This window comes from Sceloporus undulatus, chromosome 4, assembly GCF_019175285.1.
Source record: "Sceloporus undulatus isolate JIND9_A2432 ecotype Alabama chromosome 4, SceUnd_v1.1, whole genome shotgun sequence".
NCBI lineage: Eukaryota > Metazoa > Chordata > Lepidosauria > Squamata > Phrynosomatidae > Sceloporus > Sceloporus undulatus.
Window position 1 is genome coordinate 17,053,250 of NC_056525.1, and position 22,791 is coordinate 17,076,040.

The following is a 22,791-nucleotide window of genomic DNA, read 5'->3' on the forward strand; positions in this document are numbered from 1 at the left end:
ACACCATGATTCAGAGAAAAGGAAGAACTAAAATGATCTAACTGCTACAGTCTCTAAAGAGACTGCTGCATAGACATGAAATCAGCAACCTAGTATGAATCCAAGTGAAAGTAGCTCAAGATCTGTCCAAACATAAGCACTTTCATTTTGATATATATATATTCAAAGTGTGCATCTACACTGCAAAAATAATGCAGTTTAGCACCATTTAATGGTAATGGCTCCATCCTACAGGATCCTGGGATTTGTAGTTTTATGAGGCGAGGCACCAGCATTCTTTGGAAGAGAAGGCTAAAGACCCTGTAAAACTACAGATCCCAGGATTCCTTAGGATGGTACTACAGCACTTAAAGTGATGTCAAGTGTATTATTACTTGTAGATGCACCCTAACTTTAAGTTTGTTTTCATTTTGCACAAGGTGGCTGACAGCACAAAAGTAAAATATAATCAGTACTACCTAGACTGTATGAAACATTGAAACATAAATCCAAAGCAACCAAGTTATCATTAGCCTCAAAGTTAATATTTGTTCAGTCTGTATAAAATGTATGATTTTTTTTAATTACAAAAGTTTATAAAATAGAAAGAAATGTTATAAAAACAACAAAAAGTAGGCTTAATGGATGTCTCCATTGAGAAGATTCTGTAGTTTTGGTGCTGCTAAAGAAAATATTGTCATTGATAACTCCCAATGATTAAAAAAATCATTGGTTTTTCAATGCAGTTGCAAGAATACTTTTTTGCAACCAAGAGAATGAATACTTTGAACCATAACCAAATGACAACAGGAAGCTAATGGAGATGCCAAAGTTCCTTTAAAATCTGTCACACCTCAGAATCTAGAAGGGTGTTAAGCAGGATATCCAGTAGTCAGTAGATGCTTCTTCAGAGCTTAGGGAGGTTGAACTTTCTCACAGTAAAAAAGATGCTATAAGATCTCTTTGCATACTGATATTCCATACTAAAACATCACTGAATAATGGTTCATATAACTGACTAAGAATTGATGACAAAACTGCCACTGAAGAACAGTGATGTAGAAACAGTGAGGGAGGGAGTGAATAGGCTGGCCCAGCTCCATCAGCGGCTAGCCTGAAGATAGAAGCTCCTCCCTCCATAACTGTCATCCTTCGGCCTGGGAGGGAGAGAATAGGCTGGCCCAGCTCCATCAGGGCTAGCCTGAAGAAGAAGAGCCCTCCCTCCGGTCCATCTGCCTTGGTCCAGGCCTCAGAGGGAGAAAAGAATGCTGGACCTGATCCCTTCCCCCCCCATTCCCTTCTCCTTTTGTGTCATGTCTTTTTAGATTGTAAGCCTGAGGGCAGGGAACCGTCTATTATCCCCTCTGTTGTAAGCCGCCCAGATTCCCAGTGATTGGGCGGTATATAAATAAATCCTATTATTATAATTATATAGTTAGTTTGGGGGGCAGAACTGGAATACTTTTGATCCTAGGCCTTCCATCTTATTATAACTTGTGTTTATTGCTTCTGGATACTTGGAGAAAAAGCATTAACTTTTGTAGACTTGGTCTATGGGGTCATGCATCTGAGGGAGTAGACCCTGGGGGTGTTCTCACTTGTGATTTACAACGATTTTAAATACAGCGGTTCATTATAAAGCGACTCAAAATACAGCAAGTTTTATCCCACTTTTCAAATCGCTTTATCTTCATCGTTCCCATTTACTTAACATTTTATTTTGATTCGCTGTAATTGTCCTGGTTTCGTTCCCATTCATGGATGAATCGGTGTATATTTAAACCGGTTCTGTTACTTTTTCGTTCACATTCACTTGTCTTGGCTGTCAATCAAAGTGACGTCATCATGACGCTGAGTCCTGTAATTTCTGGTCTCTCTTACTTTTGTTATTCGTGGGGAAGGATGGTTGAGGGAGAGAGAAAACTGTCTGCCTCCCCAAATCACTTCTGCTTGGCTGCCTTGGAAGAAAGACCCCAGACAGGCTGGGGGAAGTTCCTTCAGCAAAGCAGTCATCCTTCTGGCTTGGAGATTTGGGGAGTGATTTTTTGGAGGGGCGGCAGCCAATTAAAATCGTCTGCATCGGAGGTTCTTCTGTTGCGTCTCCGCAGACAAGAAGTAGCCTTATTCGTCCTCTTCTGTGTCTCCCCATATTAACTGCCATAACTCAGTGCTAGGGAATCCTGGGAATGGTAGTTTATTATGGTACCAGCACTCTCTGGCAGAGGAGGATAAATGTCTCACAAACACAACAGTTCCCATAATTCCTTAGTACTGAGCCAGGGCAGGTTAAGGGGTCTCAAACTGTATTATTTCTACAGTGGGTTTTGAACTACAGATGAGGTTTTTTTCCATAAATTAAAAAAGTTGTTACTTTATAATTTACCTCTCTCTATACACACACACACAAATATACATTCATATGCATATATATACATGCGTGCAAACACACACACACAAGCTGCCTTGCTGTCCCTGGGAGAGACGTCGCCCGCTGCTAGGGGTGTAGCTGCAGGGGTGGGGCAAAATTAGGGCATTGCCCCTTCAAATAAGTATTCTACCCTCAAAATATCATTTTCCTTCAGTCCTCAACTTTAAAGCATTGAATAGAGTGAGACAATGAAAATCGGTCACACTGGCAACTGATATATTTGCTATAAGCAAATCTACATCTGGGAAAGTAGACTCAAGTTTATGAAAGCTCATGCTACCAGCTTCTCTCTTCTAGTTAGTATCAAAGGTGCTACAAGACCCCTTTGCATACTGATTTCCCAGACTAACACAACTATGGGCCAAAACACACTGCAGAAATAATCCAGTTTGAGGCCATTTTCACTGCCACAGCTCAAGGCTATGGAGTCCTGGGATAAGTAGTTTGTTGTGGTACCAGAGCTCTCTGACAGAAAAGGCTACATGCCTCACAAAAACTACAGTTCCCAGAATTCCCTAGCATTAAGCCAAGGTAGTTAGAGCAGTCTCAAACTGGATTATTTCTGCAATGTGTTTTGGCCCTATATCTTTAAATTATATTTGCTGTGTTTGCATTCTCTTGCTCACTTTGCCTGCCCCTTTTGTTCAGATGCCTAAATTTTATTTCTAAATGTTCAGCTGAAGTTTCAAGTTACTGTTCAATATAGCCTACAGCACCTGGGATTCATTGGCGGTCTCTCATCCAAGTACTAACCAGGGCCTAAGATCAGACAGTATCTGGTGCCTTTAGTGTATTTAGGCTACAGTACTAGAAAACTGAAGGGAAATATCATTGGGAGAACAGAATTCTTATGGAGGGGTTTTTTCCTTCCCCCCTTACCTACACCCCTATCCACTACAACAGGAGGAGATAGCCTTAGAAGTGGCCAATGGCCATGAGAAGACCAACTGAGGCTTTGTCACAGTGCCTGCCTTATGTAGGTATGGAAGCTAGGTGCTGGTTATCAGGAAAGATCAATCCAGTCACCCTTCCCAGTGAAGTATGGAATTAACTGCTTGCCTAATGGGGTCAGGAAGTAATCCCATCCCCTACCCTTAAACCTAAATTGAAATGAAATGTGTTCTTGTGAAGTCCACATTGCAATAATATATGGTTTACCTGTATCTTTATTTGCATCTTTACATAAATGGGTCATTCTTTAAGAAATAATAGTATACAAAACATCTGTTTCAGGTAGCCATGGCCTTCACTTTAATGAGCTCTTTCCTGAATGGCTACTTTAACCATATCTTTGCTACCTCCTGCCCTCCTTCCTAGTTACTCTACTCCAACAAAGACTTTGTAGAAGTAGAGTAGGTAGAGAGTTCCTGTCAAAACAGAAGAAACCCAAAGCCACTAGCAGAAAAATGTTCATCATTTGCTTAATCTGTTTTTATACATAATGGCTTCTGCCCTCTTTTAGACCTGGAAAAAACTCTAGGAAGACCCAAGTATGAACCTGTGTGTGTGTTTGCATATAATCAAATTCATTTACTACAGAGGATCTTTTCTAGGCAATACCATTGCGTCATTGCAGGGTATAAACACTAAACATGGTCTACTTAAGGTCTTCAGCAGAGTACAGCCAGTCAACTCAGCTTAATTTTTTTTGCCACCTATTCTCCAGAAACATAATTGTTCACTAATAGAATAGAAAGACAATGTGAACATCTGGAGAGAGACTTAATTGACTGTAGGCACTGGCTAATGGAGAACTAATTAATAACATGTGTGTAGCATATAATGGATCAGTAGTGCATATGCTACCAAGTAACTGGAGCCCTCACACCATTGACAGAATCTTTCACTCCTGCAATGTCTCATACCTTTGTTTCCACAAATGGTGGCTGTCTTAAAGACTGCAAAGAGACAACTGATCAATAAAGAACAAGCAAATCCATATAGTCCAGGAGCTGTGCTCCACTGTTCTGTGATTATAAAGCTATTGTTCTCATATATATAATATTTGAACCTAGACATAACTATGGTTCAAAAATTTCTATCCCAGAACAATTCACCATGAGGGTTTCACAACACAATAGTAAAAACCAAAAAGGGAGATAATAACAAAGTATCCAAATACCATGTATCACCAAGTACAATGTACTCCAAACAATAAGGATACTATAAAGACTTCCTATATGAAATTATATTTGTATCATATTTGCATCAGCACCTTGTGATGAACATAAAAGCTATCTTTAATGTTCATCACAAGGTGCTGGTGCAAATATGATGCAAATATAATTTGATATAGGATGTCTTTATATTATCTTTACTGTTTGCAGTACATTGTACTTGGTGATATATAGTGTTTGGATACTTAGTTACTCTTTCCCCTTTTGGTTTTGACCAAAAATTTCTATCCACATTGTAGGAACATATATATCATCCTCTACTGACATTTCAAACTGACTGCATCTAATGACAGGAAGAACTCGACTCTTTCTGGCATGGTTATTAATCTTAGAGAAATAGATTGCCTAAAGACAGGAGCTAACATAAGAAATGCATGCTGGATCAGACTGAAGGCCTATTGAGTCCAACATTCTGTTCACACAGTGGTCAATCATTTGTCACTGTAACCACATATCTTACATTGGATGTATAACTGAGCCTGGAGGTAATATTGTGCCCATCCTGGAATAAACTAGTAGAATATGGGTGCAAAATATTCATAAGTTCAGAAGAGGTATAGACAGGACTTTAATAAGGCAACCCCAGGCAGTTGAGAGTTTTGGGAGTCATTTCTCCTAGGATGCTCAGCTGCTTCAGATGTACCATGTCTTTTCCAGGGGTCTTGCTGAATTTAGTTCTGATTCCAGCTATATTTGTCTTACGTTTATGTCTCACCCTTTAGTTTGGGTTGACACCTATTACACTTACAGTTATCTTTAAAGAAGATTAGAGATGATGACTTCCCAGGGTCACTTTATAGCTCAGCAGAAATTTGAACTCAAGTCACCTCAGTCCAACCCTATACCACCTTTGAGTAGAAGTGCCAGGTATATAATTGCCAGTCACTTGGTATTTGCGATAACGCTGCAAAAGCTTCTGGATCTGAATCCTATAGGATAGTCCCATTTTGGGATTAGAATCAAATATTAAATGGTATTTTTTGTGGGTTTTCATGCTATGTGGCTATGTTCTAGAAGTTCCTGACGTTTCACCAGCATTTGTGGCTGGCATCTTCAGAGAATGCTTGTTTGGAAAGGTGTTGGGTATACATATTGTGTGACCTGGAAAGACAGGAGTGATTTGCATGTGTATTGTTCTGTTGCTAATGGCAGGCCTCACGGTGGGAGGGTCTGCAAAAGAGGATGAATGTCTGCTTGATAATGCTCATTCTCTGCTGGGAGATTTCTCATTTGCATTTGTTGAGTCTTTATCTTGCTATTTTTCAGGACTGGTAGCCAAACCTTGTTTACTTTAAGGGTTTCCTCTTTCCTGTTCAAATTTTCTAGGTGTTTGTGGATTTCAATGGCTTCCCTGTGCATCCTGACATGGCAGTTGTTGGCATGGTCCAGAACTTTGGTGTTTTCAAACAGTATTTTATGCCCAAGATGGTTTGTGGCATGTTCTGCTACTGCCGATTTTTCTGGCTGGCCCAGTCTGCAGTGTCGCTTGTGTTCTTTGATTCTTGTTTGCACACTGTGTTTGGTGGTCCCCTATGTAGACTTGTCCACAGTGTCTACTGTAGTTAGGGGTTATCAATGGCATCAAGGTTCTGGAGTGCATGTTTCAGACATAAAAGCACATGCACATGGGGTAGCTAAAGTTTCTGGGTTGCTCCTGGCATTATATAGTTTTAAGAGATCTGCAGAGAGGTGCATGCATTATTTGTGTCCCTTCTTACACACTACTGATTTAAGTTTGTGTTCTCCCCCTAGCTTATAACAAAGAAAAATCATTTATGGAAAAGATCAGAAAGTAGATCCAGATGAGTGCATGTAAAATGGAGCTAGTGAGTAGTAACTTCCCTACTCATTCCATCCTCCAGCACAGCAATACCCCATTGGCTCCTCTGTAAGTAAGAGATTGGGGCAACCTCTGCAAGCAAGATCCATTGTCAGAGATTACCCCCACCTGGCTTAAAAGGCTCTCCAACTTTCCCAACAGCCTCAGATAATACAGTCCATGTCATTCAGTAAAGTCTATCAGAGGGAAGAATTTTGGCAGAGAGGAGGCAATGAGAAGGTCAGTGTGCACAAGATTCATTACATTGATTAGTGGGAGACTGGTGGCTGTTATGTCAGCGGAGCAGCAAATCCACATTGGATTGTAATGTAACCTTTAAAAGTGTTATCCAAGGTGCTGGAAATATTTTGTGGACAGGGTCTAACACCTTTAATAATGCCATTACAGGTCAGACTAAACCCCAGAGTGGACTCACCACACCACTGATATTGGAACTACCAATCTCCACTGAAGTTGATCTAGATACAACCCAGAAATCTTGGACTGTTCTTTCTGTCTGCTACAGGCTGTTCACCATCTTGGTTTATAAATCACCATTTGTCATGTCTGATTTGCCTAAGTAAAGCAGGTTCCACTGAGGTTAATGGCTGAATGTTAGCCTTTTACTCTTTGCCATGGTCAATTTTGTGAGAGGCTGTGGTTGTTAATGCAATCCATGAATGAAAGAATAGAAGAACCACAAAGCACCAGCAATAACAATAGCATGTCATTGTTTTGTTTTACCAGATTTCCCCCCCTATTATAACATACATAATAGCTTTCAAGTTGCAAGTAAAATGTCTGGAAGACATGTGGTGTTTAGAGAAAAATGGAAGCCATTCACTTGCAGAGAGAAGGGAATGACACATTTTCAAAGTCAGTTTTTCAATTTACAAATCCAGAATATATCTGCTATCCTAGTACTGGAGAATGTGTGAACTAGCTGATTTTGCTGGACTGTAACTACCATAATTCCTACCCAGCATAGCCAATGGTAAAGGACAGTGGGAGATGCAATCCAACAGTATCTTCAGGTACACACATTCCTCATCCCTGTGTTAATCTGATATGAAGAAAAGCATATTGTAGATTGAGAAGGAGAGGAGTATGGCTTCAAAACTTCAGACTTGGACAATGGCATGAAGCTGAGACACTTTAAAGCATCTTTCTATTTCTCTTCTTTAAGCTACTATGTAGGGACTTGTTGCATTTTCCTCCTCTGCCTAATTGTTACATTTGTTCATTATGCATTTTTCTACCCAACTGGTTTGTTGTTTTCCCTGTACATGTCTAAACTGTAAACTTCCTAGACTAAGGGAGCATTTTTATAATAATTCCTCTAAAAAGCTCCAAATATATGGATGATACTGTATAAATTGATTATTCTTATAGTATAAATACCTGTCAAGGAGGAATCAAGAGCAATCAGCTTCAGTTTGATCATCTTTGAGCAGGGACAGAGGAAGAAAACAAACAGTTGGATAAAACAAAACCTTCCAAATAGATCTCAAAGAACAAAAAAAGGATTGCATTTGCTTGCATTCTATCCTTATGGCTTCTCCCTGCTTTTTCTCACTACGCTATCTAAATTTAGATTAAAAGTTCTTCAGTAGGGATTTGTCTTTTGCTTATGCTACTTTGCAGAGAGTCACAGACCTTTTGGGCACCCTGTTAATAATAATACTCCTGTTCTGCTGTAAAACTGAAAAGGGCCGGCATCCCCAGCACCATCTCAAAAGGCAACTGGAGCTGTCCATTAACCATGAAAGTTCATGTTTGGCTTCAAGAAGTCTTGCAAGGGGTCCCTCCATTATTTTCCAAAGAAAAATGATATCACTTTGTAGCATATGGCATCACAATAAGATGAGAAGGAATGGCTAAATTATCAGGACTAGTCCTTTAAATTGCCTTTCTGTACAATGTCAGGTTATATAAGCTAAATGTGTGACTATACTATGTTCTTGTCCAGTGATTCTATTAAAATCCAGAGGAACAAAATAAAACAAAGAATCATATAACATCTTAAAGACTAATCAGTTTCCTATGGCATGAATCCATAGAAACTCATGCTATAATACATACATTAGTCTTTCAGTTAACAGAATATTTTTGTTTTGTTTTTATTATGACACATCAACAAAACAAAAATCCCCACACTGTTTCTGTCAACTCAAATAGGCTTCTCTGTGTCATAAATATAGCTCCACTTACACTTATGCCTAAGAATGCAAAAAGTGAAAAGGTACATCAAGTAATTGGCAGGACAGAGATATAGTTGGTGGACTGTAATCTGAGAGAATAAATATAAGACTGTTTTACAATGCTTTTGTAAAGATTACAGAGATAATATCTGTGAAACACACTGAACATTCAATAATCTGTCTATCAAGTGGCATATAAAGGTTTCAGGTCAATAATGTGAGCAAGGTATATGGGTCCATAATGGGCACAGAGTATCCAATCATCCTTGGCTTGAAAATATTTTTAAAACATATAAATTTCAAAAATCTAAACTTGATTGTACCATTTTGTATAAGGTGCACCATTTTGCTAGGCCTTTGCGTTGAATGAGACTTGAGCATCCACAGATTTTTATAGCCACGGAGGAGTGGTGGTGTCCTGGAACCAAACCCCAGTGGATACCAAGGGACCACTGCACTCGACTAAGAACCAGAAGCCTATCAAGTACTGATCTCCTGGGAGGCCAGCTGTATATCTCCACTTCATTTCCTGGTATGATGATCCCACATTCATCACCTACCTACTTCTCACGCTTGGAAGTCCCAAGCTGCCAAGTGGGGAATCATCAGTTTAGATCTCATGCTTGCCTGCTAACAGAATTTCCACCTCTCTTGTTTATATCCCTCTTCCAGCCTTGCCAGCACAGCAATTGCCTCATTTTGTTATGGATATAGGAAAATCACAATTTGTTCTAGGGATATTGGAAAGATACTTCCTTGATGAAAATACAAGAAAATCCAAAACCCACAAAGCATCAGTGCCTTTATTGGGCCCACTCCAAATCATAAAATGTATTATGCAAAGGGTTTTCTTCCTGTATGATTTTTAACATCTTTCCTTGATGAAGCCAGTGAAGCTTCAGAAGCATGTGTCATGTATTTTATTCTTTGGACCTGGGCTAATAAAGTATAGGTTCTTTATAGATTTTGAATTTTGTTGTAGTTTGCTGCATAGCCAACACAGTTTGAGGGACTCTCCCTCCCATATACTAAATCTCTTTCAATGGTGATCTCCTCCACCTTTGACTGAGCCATACATAAAGAACAAGAAGAACTTCAAGTTTCTTTCTGCAAAGGTCCTCTTTGAATCACTTAATGCAGCCTCTCCCAGCCAGATGTATTTCAGATGTGGTAAATTACGACTCCCATTATCCACAGCCATTAGTAGCAGGAGCAGTAATATCCTGCCTATATGCCAATACTGGGAGTCAAGATGATGTACAATTTAAAAATAACAATATGACTAAAAACATTTAAAAAGTGAACATTAAAATGGAATTAAAATAATTGCTGTTTGTTGTTGTGTGCCTTCAAGTAATTTCCAACTTAGGGTGACCCCAAGGTGAATATATTATGGGATTTTCTCATTAAGGTTTGTTCAGAGGAGGTTTGCCATTGCCTTCCCCAGAGGTCACCCAGTGGGTTTCACAGTATTAAAAAGTTCAGAGCTATACTCAATGAAATACAACTTAAAAGGTTTTTAAAAACTATACCCTGTTTTTTAAAACTTTTCTGTTTTAAAAACCCTGTTGAAATAAAAAGGTTTTAGCCTGTCAACAGAAGGACAAGGAAGGGGCCATTGTGAGCTCCCTGGGAAAGAAGTGCCTGACTCTTAGGAAAGCCACCAAGAAGGCACTCTTTCATGTCCACACCAGCTGTGCTTGTGATGGTGGTGGGACTGAGAGAAGGGCCTCTCCTGTTGATCTAAGGGACTGAGACAGCTCATATGGGGATATATGGTCTGCCAGATAGCCTGGACCTGCGACTTTCATATATTGTTGAACTATATAGTTCAACATATGATGAACTATAGTCCCATGATATTTCAGGGCCTGCTTTCAGCATGTTGAAAAAAACTTGCAGCTTCAGCACTCCATACATCTAGACTTGATTTGCAGATCTTTCAGAGAAAGAAAGATGTGAGGAAGGGAGAGGAAAAAATAGGGGGAGACAGCTTGGAATTAACTAGGTACAGATATGCAGTTAGTTGCAATTGTTTTCCTTTCTGCATAACTGAATTACATTATATGAAATCAAAGGCTTTCATGGCCGGCATCCATAGTTTTTTGTGGGTTTTTCAGGCTATGTGGCCATGTTCTAGCAGAGTTTCTTCCTGACATTTCACCAGCATCTGTGGCTGGCATCTTCTCTGAAGATGCCAGCCACAGATGCTGGCAAAACATCAAGAAGAAACTCTGCTAAAACATGGCCACATAGCCTGAAAAAACCCACAAAAAACTATGAATTACATAATGATGTTCATGTAATCAATAACAACCATTCCTTATATATGATATATTTTACCATATATATTTGACTATCAGTCAACCTAATGTATAAGTAGAGTGCAGGTTTGGGTGGCAAAATTATGGATTTTGATATGAGGATAAATCAACCCTGGAGGCGCAGTGGTTGAATGCCTGTACTGCAGCCACTTACTCAAAAACCATAAGGTTGCGAGTTCAAGACCAGCATAAAGGGCTCAAGCTCGACTCAGGCTTGCATCCTTCCGAGGTCACTAAAATGAGTACCCAGGTTGTTGGGGCAAATTAGCTTACAGTTGTAAACCACTTAGACACTGTTTAGGCGGTATGAAGCGGTATATAAATGAAGCTTGTTTGTAAAACTTAGGGGAATGTAACAAAGGATCTAAAGGATGAAGTAAAGGAAAACAATGACAAAGAATCTGCAAAATTCCAGGAAGCATAACTGTTTGTGCTCATACTAAAGGCTGGATGGATGAGAGAATAGATGGGGTTCAGTGCTTCCATGACAGATTAAGCTCTTGTCTTTCATCAGGGGATGGTTCCTTTTTTTAAAATAAGAGTTAAAGTACAATACTTACATTGACCCAGGTTTTTGGGGTCAATTTTAAGACTAAAATTTCTGGCTTATACATGAGTATACAGTTGGCCCTTCCCTTACGCAGGGGATCTGTTCCGGACCCTGCTGCGTAAGGGAAAAATGCGTAAAGTCAAGCCCCATTAGAACTAATGGCGCTTGTTCCAGTGGCATGCACTTGGCTCACCCCATTACTTGTTCGGGGGCATGGGAGAAGTCTTTCTGGCACTGGAAGCTGCATACAGCACACCCACGTATGACGCGGGCACACTGTATACAGTAAAAATTTTGTGTGATTAACCTCACATCCCTGTTGAGTTTAGCATCATGGACATTGACTTCTAGCACTGGGATTTTTTTTAAAAAAATGTATTTAAGGTAACTCTTCATAGTACATTGGAATAACAAGTAAAGGAAAGAGCTACATTTTTAAAGGTGCAGCTGTAACAGTAACTAACTACTTTGGGGGCTTAGAACAGTAACTAATTATTTTTAAAGTAATTACAAAAGCTGTTCTGTCTTTCTATCTTTGGTGGATGACTGGTAGTAGTTGTGAAAAATGCAGAGGGGTGCATGAGAGCTCTGGCACCACAGAAGAATGTCTTTGTTGCTATCTTTCCTGACAGCTGCAGTTCACATACCCTGCATTTGTCTTGTGGGGGGGGGGGGGCAGACAAGAACTGCTTCACAAAGTCATCTGTTATATTAACAGCCAGGCTGAGGGTTAAGCAAACTAATCTCAAGCAGTAAGTTACATAGGCTTCTTTTCCTGCACCAAAACTTATAATTAATGTGTGTCTTCTCAGATATGTTGCCAGGATTGGAGAAAGCATCTCCAACTTAGTTTCCCCACTCCAATGAATCTACCTAGTCCATTCTAACCAGTCCAGAGTGTTCATGCAGTCATCTAACCAGTCAATGTTCATGTTATTATATGATGCAGTTGAAAATGTCTTTTTGATCTTAAAATAGCAATCCAGATGTAGTTTTCATACTTTCCCACAAATCTTTATTAATATTTGAATTATCATTCCATCAGTTTCAAATGAATTCTTCAGGCCATTGAATAGAATCTGTAAATGTTGATGTCATCAGATGGTCAGTATAGACTACAAATAAATAAAATAGACTTCAGAACTGGAAACAGGAGGTGGAAAGTCTCCATCCTCTTTGCAAAAACAAGGCCAGGAATTAACTGTGGCATACATTATGAACTGATAATATTTAAAAATAATGTTTCCTTATTTTCTCTGTAGTATTTAAAGCCATGTTAAAAAAAAGAATTGCACCATTAAACCTAACTGACCAGGAGACAGTAGAATTCTCAACTGAAACCAGGGATACAACCACATAATAATGCAAAAGGGCATTATCTGAAGCCAAAATAAATAAAAGCCTCACTGGATGAAACTCTTCAAATGGTTAAGGAAAGATGAAAATCAAAACTACAAAGTGCCTGAAATAGGACCAGAATCCTGGACACAACTGTTCACTGACTTGAATATAAGAACAAATAGAATTATTATACAGTATTAATCAATGCAAAGCCCTCCCTCCAGTCCATCTGCCTTGGTCCAGGCCTTGGAGGTAGAGAGGAACTGCTGGACCTCTTACCCTTTCCTGCCACCACTCCCTTCTCCTTCTGTGTCATGTCTTTTTAGATTGTAAGCCCGAGGGCAGGGAACCGTCTAACTAAAAAGATTGCATGTACAGCGCTGTGTAAATTTACAGCGCTTCATAAATAAAGGTGAAGAAGAAGAAGAAGAAGAAGAAGAAGACAACAAGGGACTTTTCCCACAAGATCCAAGAAATCAAAATGAAATTCAAACCAAGAGTGGTGATGCTGTATGACAAGGAAACACCTATATGATCAAGAAAAGAAAAAAAAGACATAGAATGCAATGCACTGAACAACTAGAGTTAAATGACAACAGATTCCTTCAAGGAAGAACCTTTTGAAAGTGAACTTACAATTTTAAAAAGCAAAATGGGAGCTGCTTGCAAACACATGAGAGAAATAAATACTAGGAACAGATGGCCTGCCAATATAGCTGTTTCAAGAGACAAATCTCTAGCTGTTAATAGAGACAAATCCATCCAAATTCTAAAAAAATATTGCCAACAAATACAGAAAACAAAATAATTACTGAGAATGAAACTGGGACATATTAAAAACAACTGAAAAAGTAGTATGGTAAAGGATTAGTTGGAAATGCCCAGCAAAATTGGGACAATCGGGAGGTATGCAATAGGATTTAAGCACTTGGTTCCTGAGTATGGCTGAACCTCAGTTTGTGGTTCACATGCATTAATCCAAACAGGAAAACTGTTCTGTACACAACTGTTTTGGCTATATAGCAACCCTGATAACCTGTGCTCAGAGACAAGATCAAATGCTTCTTGATTAAGATCATCTCCTTAAAATATTTATGTAGATACCAACATTTACATTATTGACCTCATTCATGTAGTTAAGCAATGTGATCCCTACGGCACTTATAAACTGAGTACCCATTATGTGCAATAAATCACTCTGGATTTCAAGCAAACAAATGAATAAAACAATAAACCAGCAGCAAATTTAATGGGCACTGAAGATTTGTCTTGCTATTATTTAAGCTTGAATGAGACAAGATGTAATCTGAGGCTTTCAGATTGAGTTATACTTAGTTGCTGGTGCTTCCAATATAACATTTGTTCATGGGGTTATGGTTATTAATTCTAAATATTAATTGTGTGCTGCAAAACCCCCAGTCTGTTCAGAAACCATGGAGAGTATGTTATGGATAAATAAATGTGGAAAGCCATTAACTGCAGCAGCACACAATAGCCATTTTGCATATCAGCTTTCAAACCTAAAGGTTGGGAAAATAAATATTATATTTACTTAACTAATTACTCATGTAAACAGTTTACAGCTCCTTGAAGAAAGCAGTAAAAAACACTTAGTAATCATTTTGCCATCTAGCTCTTAAATGCTGTACAAGCATTCACTGACTTCCTAACTCCCTTCCTTCCCAAAATGCTTTTACTGATGGTCAGAGTGAGTCTAATTATAAATATATTTCTTATGCCATTGTACCCAACAGGCTCATGACATTAAACCATTTTACTCACCAATTATCATATGAGTTTTAAAGTTTAGCTCACTGCAAAAAACCAATAACTCTTCTGTAAATGGCCCCAGTTAATACAGTACTGGAGAGATTATTGCACAGCAATTTGCCCATAGGATAGACATGGGATTTAAAAGGTCAAAAATGGATTTTACCACACTGCCTCAAAGGCAGGCAATATGCAACCCATTTGCAATCTGTGCTTCCCCAGGTTTCTCGCACAGTTTTTCAATCACAGGATTTTCCTGAGTTTGAAAAACTGCACAAGAAGCCTGAAGAAGCACAGATTGCAAATGGGTTGCATATTGCCTGCCTTTGAGGCAGTGTGGTAAAATCCATTTTTGACCTTTTAAATCCTGCATCTATCCCATGGGCAAATAGCTGCACTATAATCTTCTAGGTGACTACATTTCAATTCCCCCTTAACACACCATTTAAATCCCCCCCTCCCAAAATGTGTGAATGGATATTTGACATTCATTCATCATGAGACCAAGCATCTGATGAAATGGACTGAAGTCCATGAAAACTTATGCCATAATTAATTTATTAATCTATGGGAACAGAAAATTCCAGAAACTGTTAAATCAGCATACAGCTATCAAAAACAAGCCAAGAAAACTCTGCTAATGCTATAGCAATCTTAAAGCACGCTGTTTGTTGATAGATATGCAAATCTGTTACTGAATAAAAAAAGTCATCTGATCAGTCTTCAGATGGACTGGAAAAGTGTTAAGACTCTAGACTGAACTCAACAAACTGTGCCATATGATGAACACTTCTTGGATGAGACATAGCTGAAAGATCTACTCTGATAGGTCTACATCTTTGTTGGAATCCATTGGATGCCTGCTGTTAGGCTGGCCATTTTTTCTGCTTTACAAAGGACACAGTCATCTTTTTAAAATGCTGTCAGAGGACAGTCTTCTGTGCTGCAAAGCCTGGGAACAGTCACTGAGAAGGTATCTTGCATGAGGCCATCTCTTGTGCCCTACCAAATATGCCTCTGCCAGTAGAGAGAATGGTCTCCACCAAACACCTTAAAATCCAGGCAGGCTGATATGGGAAAATGTGGGCTTTCAGATCACCAGGTTCCAACTAAGTCTCGCTATGTGCCAATGGGTTTACTTCAGGTAAATACATACAGGATGACCATTTTAATTGCTTAGTTCTTACCTGTTGTCAGCTATTAATGTAATCTAATGTAATATATGTACTTGTCATAGTGGCACACTGATTATGCACAGATTCATAATATTGGAAGACACCACAATGACCATCCAGTCCAACTCCCTGCCATTCAGGAATGTACAATCAAAACATTCCCAATAGCCTCTCTTTGAAAACTTCCAAAGAAGGAGACCCCTCCAATGCAGCGTATTCCACTGTCGGACAATTCTTACCATCAAGAAGTTCTTCCTTAGGTGGGATCTCTTTTCCTGTAACTTGAATCCATTGCTCTGTGTTCTAGTCTCTGGAGCAGCAGAAAACAAGCTTGTTCTATGTAAGCTCACTGTTATGCAATGATTTCAACAGAAATGTTTTCTATCATTTCAATAATGTAAATAAGAGATTTGTGTGATTTCATGCAATGAAATCTATGTTCTAGGTGTATTTTAATTAGTTTGTATCAGAAAATTCTAACTTCAAGCAAGTTTTACCCCCTGCTGATACTTTCCATATACTGTATTTGGTTAGGGTTTTAGCATTAAAGTTGCTGCTGTTACAGAATCCTAGAACCATCAGTAACCTATTACATTCTTTCCAAAGGGAAAGAACTGATAATGTGGATCATCTGAATGATTCCAGAGATGAGCTGCAGCTTCCCCCCCCCCCTTAACTTTATTGTGTTACACAGTTTTCAATAGATCTCTTCTTACAAGCCAGTTTTAAATCAAAGTGGCTACTGGAATCTCTCTTATGTGGAAGAATCAACATGTATGCCTGGATGCAGCTGTGTATCTGGAGTCCAGATGTTTCACTTTGGACATGGTACAAGTATAAAAGATTTGAAATCATAGCATGAAAAGCTTCAGAAAAAGAATTCATCATGGGGGAAAATCAACTTGGTTAATTTTTATTTCAAGGCCTGGTTGATATATGCTTATCATGTGATAGCTGATAACATAAAACAATGACTTTCATGTCTGGATAGACCCTCATAGATCTAATACCACAGAAATGCCATATGAACTCTCGTCGTTTCAGATAAAATGTGTATTTGAGACTTAGGGATGGCCTGTGATACTTTTCTGTTTGGAGCAGTAGTACAAAAGCACTCTCCTTCTGTTCAGTATGCAGCAGCCAAACACATCTTGATGCATGAAAACCCAAATCTCTCTCTCTCTCTCTCTCTCTCTCACACACACACACACACACACACACACATATATATATATCTGAAAACACAATTCTTCTTCTCTGGCAATAAAATGCATTAACAGCAAATCAAATTTGGCTTAGATCCAGCCTATTTGGCAGACCATTATCTCCCTGCATGAGCCTGCCCCTGCCCTGAGATCATCAGAAGAGGCCCTTCTCTCATAGTCTAACCACAATTATGAGCACAGTTGTGGGGACACAAGAGACCCATTCCACCCATTCTCCGGCCCATTCTTGCAGCAACTTGTTCGGACAACATACGGCGCAAGCCCTGGTTCTGATACAAACTGTCTGGACGTGGTCCCGCATGTTCAGCACTAAAACTGAGGTATAACACCCTTAAACTCAATTTTAAAAACATACTACTCAAGGAAAAATTGGAGCCCTCTGTTTCCACACCAGAAATATTGTCTGTATGGACATCCCACTGAGCCACCCTGGGTGTTTTCCGCAGACACTAGTCATTCATTCTGAGGTCAGAGTGAGGAGCCAAGCCATGTGATCATCGCTAAGTGCCTCATTTTGACCTCAGAAGTGAGTGTGACTCAAGGTAACGGTGATGGAATCCTGGGTGGCACAATGGGACACCTGTGTAGAAAGCTGCCCTGGTGCAGAAATGGAGGGCCAGGTAATAGGAGGAGGTTGGAGTAGCTCCAAGGCCAGGATATTCCAGGCTGCCCCTAGAACAGTGATGGTGAACCTATGGCACGCATGCCAGAGGTGGCACTCAGAGCCCTCTCTGTGGGCACACATGCTGTCGCCCTAACACAGAATTTGCCAGAGTTTCTTATTAGAAAGCCAGAGGGATGTGACACTTTGCAATAAATAAGTGGAGTCTGGGTTGCAGTTTCGGCACTTGGTCTGTAAAAGGTTCACCATCACTGCCCTTGAATATTGTGGCCAGTGCAGTCGAGGCAATAGTCATACACAGAGTAAACCCACTGCACTTAGGAATAATCTTAAACTTCCTTGATTTCAATGAGCATTGACTATGTATCATTAAGTCTAGATCAAAGTCAGTGTCTGCATAACAGATTTCAAATTCAAGTGGCCTTTCCTGCATACATTTCCATTCAACAGCCTATCTCAACTCCACTCAAATGAATCAGGGGGATGGAGCCTACTGCAACAATACTACCTCCCTGCATACATTCATTGGGCATGTGAATAATTAACTTTTCCAAGCTGTGCAGAATATTGTATGCTGATCCATTTCTGCCAATAAAAACAACAACACAGGACTATGTTTTCCCATTCCTGTTCAGATTATTGGTGTTACAGGCTTAATTTGGGGGTATCCCACCTTGAGGGATTTATTCTCTTCATGGCCTTAAGAGCTCTAGTCTCTCTCTGCTTATCCACACTAAACAATTATATCAATTTGATTCCACTTTAACTGTCACAACTCTGTTCTACTGAATTCTGAGATTTTTGGTTTGCTGAGGCGCTAGAACTCTCTAACAAATCATTCTAAGTATCTGATGAAATGACAGATTCCATAGGATGGAACAATGGCAGTTAAAGTAGAATCAGAATGATATAATCAGATAGTGTGAAAGGGCTGTCTCTCTCTTTTTCCCTACTCTCCATTTTACCAGAAGATACAATGGCAGCAACAAAATAAACTTCAGCAAAAAAGAAGAAAGCAAAGAGCAGCTACTAAAGGTATTATTTTTTCATTATTTTTAGCCAAAAGATTTATGTCAAATAATTATTTGACTACCAAAATGGGCAGAGAATACACAAGATGCAATTTAAATGGCATGAATTCTTCTACTGATCAAAGGACTGCCTCTGCTTAATCTGTCCATGCTGCCATTTCTAATTTCTCTTCTTTTCCAACCCATTTCGTGCAGTTTTGTGATTGAACCAGAAGGTTTCCAGGCTCTTATCCCAGCTGATCCTGATGACTCACTGTATGACTTTGGGCAATTCACAACATTTCTCTGTGAGTGTCAAGGTCAGCTGAGCCATGATGTTGGATGAAAAACAGGACCTTGCAGGAAAGCAAATATTGCATCAAAACACAATCCCTTTATAGTATATTCTGTATGTGCAGTGATATAGTGGTAGATTTTGAAGTGAAAGGGTTAACTATTACAGTCCCTGTACTCATATTCTCAAACCTGGAACCCACAAAAATGTGGATTCAGTCATGCAAAGCAACAGCAGCACACAGCATAATGCCCATTTTCTAAGAATCAACTGGCAGTCATAGAATGGCAAACTGGCATAGGCCACTGTGGAGGTTAGCATGTGGCATTTTAGCTAGGAGTAAGTGAGACTGCATGAGAAAAAGATAGAAGAATGCAACACATTTCCAAGCAGCACATGATCACCAGCTCAATATTTTCAAGGTGCTATTTTTCCCAGAACTAGGGGGAAATTATTTATCTAAAAGTAAAAAAATCAAATATTGCAATTTCTGGCAAATTCTCTGGCCAATTTTTATGAGATCTTAAAACAGACTTACACTCTCTTAACTTTTAGAATTCATTTTTACAGACATCAATGATCACATGTGACCCCAAAAACTATCTCTTAAACCAGGCACTGTACCAGCTGAAGGGCTTCTGAGGCAATGCTGATTGGGGTGCTAAAAAATTGGTGGCATCAATGCTCTCCCAATTGCAGGGAATATTTAGACAGGCGGTTGTAGAGACACCTTGGAGGCACAGAATCACAGATTTGGAAGAGACCATAAGGGCCATCATGTCCAACCCCCTGTCATGAAGGAACACACAACCAAAACACTCTTGTCAGATGGCCATCCAGCCTCTGTTTAAAAGCAGGAGGAGACTCTGCTACACTCTGAGGCAGCATATTTCACTAACAGCTCTTACTGTCAAGAAGTTCTTCCTAACATTTAGGTAGAAACTCTTTTCCTATAGTTTGAATCCATTGCTCTATAGTCTTGGCCAGGGGTAGGCAACCTGCGGCCCACAGGCCGGATGCGGCCTGGCGAGGCCTTGGGACTGGCCCCAGCCCGGTCCGGCTGTCGATTGCTGCTGGGGCCTTTGGCGTCTCGCGTGAGGGGCATAGTGGGGCAATTGTCTATAGAAGCCTCAGAAAAATGCATTTATCTTAACATTTTTTAAAAAATCAGCCAATTTTTTCGCGTGTCCTCCATTTTTTATTTAAAAAGTGTCCTCCATTTGAAAATTTTGTCCTACATTTGTCCCGGTTTATTTATTTATTTATTTATTTTTTAAAAATTATTTAATTATTTATTTTTTTGCTTCGGCCCCCCAGTTGTCTGCGGGACAGCAACCCGGCCCCTGGCTCAAAAGGGTTGCCTACCCCTGGTCTTGGCCAACAGAAAACAAGCATGCTCTGTTTTTTTCTATATGAAAGCCATTCAAATATTTAAACACAGCTATCATGTCACCTCTTAATCTTCCCTTCCCCAAGCTAAACATGCCCAGCTCCCTTGGATGCTCCTCACTGTGCATGGTTTCCAGCTTTTCTCAATGCATCCTGCATCTAGGAGAGTACTGCAGATGTCATTTCCCAATACCATGATTTGTAATGCCTCGAATGTCCTTCAGTTGTGGTGCTTAAGAGGTAGTTTTGGGGTGGGTAGCATTGACTGAAGTAGCTACAGTGATATAGTGCCATCATCATAGCTATGTCTGCCAATGCAAGATCTCCATATCTATAAAGAAACAGGTATTTTGTAATGCAAATGGTCTTCACTGACCATTTAACACCAAGCTACCCCAAAATATTTTGCATTGAAGGAGATTATTACACAAAGTTTCCCTCCCAATATAGTTGCAGCTTTTTAAACACCTGAAACAGCAATGATTCTTGCATTAGCCAGAGGCTGCCCCTTTCTCCTCTGGATCATTGCCATGGCAACCGCACAGCCGCAACAACGATCCACCCCAAAAAGGAGCTCCAAAATGGAGCTCCTTCCCGCAACACCTCCAAGGTGCCATTTGTACCCTGAAGCATCGCAGTGACATGTCTTGTGCATCACACCGTTTGGACATGTCGCACAAGATACATCATGGACACGCACACTGTATGAACAGTGCTGCATCAAGATGGTGCCGCCCATATGTATTAGGGCTCAGGAGCATGTGGTTGCTGCATGCTCCTGAACCCTAACATTGCCACCAACACACCACAAAGTGCCTGTTTGTATTGGGCCTAAGTAAGTAAGTAGTCTTGCCTTCATTGGGAGTGTGTATGCAGTGAAACCTGTTTAAATCTCCTTTTCTCTTCCAAAGACAAATGATTGCCTCCCCATGAGAAAGAAGTCTTGTCTTCATTGGGAATGGGGGGGGGGGGGGTGCAGTGAAATTTGTTTAAATCCCCATCTCTCTGAATTACCCCAGAATGGTCTATCGCACATACTTCAATGATGGTTTACCTTTACAATCCCACTTCTATCCCACTATTTAAAAACAGTATGATAATCTCCTACACATCATCTCTGTCCTTACTTTACTACATCACTGACAAACAAAGCAAACTACTTTTAAAAAATAAAACAAACAAAGCTGATCCATTTCTACAACTGATATTTTCTTTATGAGACCAGGAAAAGTAGACTCTAAATGCAAATGAGTTGTTGAAGCAGTATGGCAGCCTCGTTGCTGGCAACTATGCCAGTATAGGTGGATGAATCTAATATCTGGCTGCTGATGCATCATAGTTGCTTGGCACTTGCATATGTTGCATGGTGCAGGCTACATGCTCTGAGAGTAGTCAGTTGTATCTAGTAATGACAGAGGCTGCATTGAGTGTTGCTAGTTACAGAATATCCCCTCATCATGGCTGACAACAAGAAACTCCCTTCTATAATGGGAAAGTTCCCTCTACGTTCATCTGACATGCAGGATTATGCCTTTACATAACAGCTGAGGAAACTTTGGACATTTGCACATTTGGGATTTCAAAATCCAGAAGCCACAGGCAATGACATGGCCAATAATGAATTCTGGGAGTTGAGGCTGAACATCAGGAAGACCAAAGATTTCCTACTCCCACCTTTATACAAGCATCACCAGACATCATCATCAACATCTGGCAAAACTGTTAATGACTGTGATTGGGATTAGCTCCATTATTATATGACACAATCCAGAATCTGGAAAGATTACTTTATGGGGGGACTGCAGCTTCCACACCCTCTCTAATCCAGCACAACTATGTTCCCTAGGGATTTGGGGATATGTCATCTGAAAATGTATTTTATTTCCTGGTACAGACAGCCATTTGGGATGAAAGAGACAGCTTCTGATTTGTTCTTTCACAGGCACCATTTCTCAGAAATCCATAGATCATACAGTTCAGATCTACCCCAAGATCAACACAACAAAAGCATAATGTATCTTAAATGAAATCCAAATACTGCAAAGTTTAGAAGTGCATTTACCCCACACTAAAGAGGAAGTTATAAAATATATTTTAAAAAAAATAAAAAGAGGATTCAATGAATATTAATTCAATGGTGAACAACAAGACTTATTTGAGCAAATCAACTACAGTATCAAAGAACAAAATGGACCTGCTAGATACTATGGAATAAAATTATTTGGGTTGTATGGGGGGAGAGGTAATAAAGTACAACTCATCCTTGGAGAAATGGTACCTTTGTGGTTTGCCAAGGTCAGTGAGTTCTTGGGTCATCCACTGATGAAGAATTCCTCCACTTAAGCTGATACAAAACAATGCTACCTTTTTAGGGGAAAAGAAAAAGAAAAAGAAAGCTTTAGCCTAAGACCTCTCAAAGGATCACGTCTCAAATTCTTTTGGTAGGATATATTCACCACAAAAAAACAGATAAAGGACAATTTAG

At 39.7% G+C, this 22,791-nt stretch overlaps 1 protein-coding gene across 6 annotated transcripts in view; it reads right to left on the bottom strand.

Annotated features, from left to right (window-relative positions):
- The window catches only part of PHACTR3 (phosphatase and actin regulator 3), a 267,248-nt gene that overhangs the window by 233,656 nt on the left and 10,801 nt on the right, over positions 1-22,791 (bottom strand). The window contains exon 2 of one of the 6 annotated variants that reach the window (XM_042466346.1): positions 22,585-22,670. The exons of the other annotated variants lie outside the window; for them this stretch is intronic. The gene's annotated coding sequence lies outside the window, so the exon portion shown is untranslated. The remainder of the gene's footprint in view (positions 1-22,584; positions 22,671-22,791) is intronic. 6 annotated transcript variants of the gene reach the window in all.